Below are 1341 nucleotides of genomic sequence, written 5' to 3'. Positions count from 1 at the left end.
GCCCACTGCGGGCCGCGCGGCCGGCGCCTGCGGCTCGGGGAGCGCCACTGCCCCGTCGCGTCTCCACTGTCCGCTCCGTGCAGGAGCGGGATTAACCCCGCCGGTGGGAGGCAAGGGCAGGCATAACTCATTTTTTTTTTCAATAAAATGACTATTTTTTAAGCAGGAACTGTTCCTGGGGTGAGCAGTACCAAGCCACAATGCAGGGGACAGAAAGTCCCCGCTTTGAGAGCTACTATTAATTGAATTTATCCGAATCTTGTCAAGATTACACCTTTTGTGCAATGACCGTTGCCACCATAAAGGCAGCCAATAGAAATGTGGATTTGGAGGATATCTGGGTCTTTCCAGTGACTTGGAGCCAAGCCCTGAGCAGGCAAAGCAAAGCCCCTCTCTGCCTCAGTTTCCCCACCTGAGGAAATCAGGTCGATTCTCTTTTCTGCAGCATTTTGGTGACCAACGCCCTGAACACCTCATCCTCAGAGAGAAGCGGCTGTCACGTCCCTGCGAGCGGGAACCACTTCCTCATGCCTGCGGTGAAAAAAACTCCCGTTGCTGAACAATGGGGCCGCGACGTTGTTCGAACCCCGCGGCCTCCAACACCCCAAAGGTGTCGGGCTCCAATCTGATCCCATGTCCTGGGTTTCAGAGCACTGGATCCAGCTTTCCTTGGCAAATGCTGCAAAAGGGACTCGTGAGCTCTCTTGTTAGTGCCCTGAAGCCCCAGCTGAACATTGCACTGAGGATGCAATGCTTATTCAGCCGTGTTGGCTGCGTTTTCCACCTTCTGTGCCCATGTTGGTAGTGAGCGCATCCACTTAGATGAAAATCCCTTCTCCAGGGGAGAAAAAGGGGCTTTTTCTCCCTGTTCCGTCTCATGGAGGGCGAAGCAAAGGGCGACTCAGCATTCCTCCGTGTCCGCTGCTGAGTCACCACGTTTGCCTTTCATCTGCCGCGGCAGCTTCGGCGCGGAAAGCAATTCTCCCCCCCCGGTCACCAGCCCCCGGGGCATCGCTCTAATTTAACCTCACTGTCTTCCGTCCCGCTGTGAGCTCGGGGCTCGGGGCTGTGCCCTCTCTCTGGAACAAGTGCCAAAAGTGTCAACCCCTGTCCCACCCATCCTGCCCTCTCCATCGCACTTTGTAGCAGGGGGTGGATGAGGGTGCGGGAGCTGTCCCCCACCCCTCCATCCCCATCCCTCTGGCCAGCTCTGGGCTGGCAGCATAAGTGGGTTTTGCTCCAGGGGATCCGCACGCAGGGACACTGATGGGGTAGGGACACAGCCACAGACCTCGGGGACCTGATGGACCCATTGGCAGAGGCCAGGCTCCACCCCCGAGA

The sequence above is a fragment of the Pygoscelis adeliae genome, unplaced genomic scaffold, assembly GCF_000699105.1.
Source record: "Pygoscelis adeliae isolate BGI_AS28 unplaced genomic scaffold, ASM69910v1 Scaffold445, whole genome shotgun sequence".
Taxonomy (NCBI): domain Eukaryota; kingdom Metazoa; phylum Chordata; class Aves; order Sphenisciformes; family Spheniscidae; genus Pygoscelis; species Pygoscelis adeliae.
The sequence above is the reverse complement of the archived record's forward strand: the minus strand, read 5'-3'. Positions refer to the sequence as shown.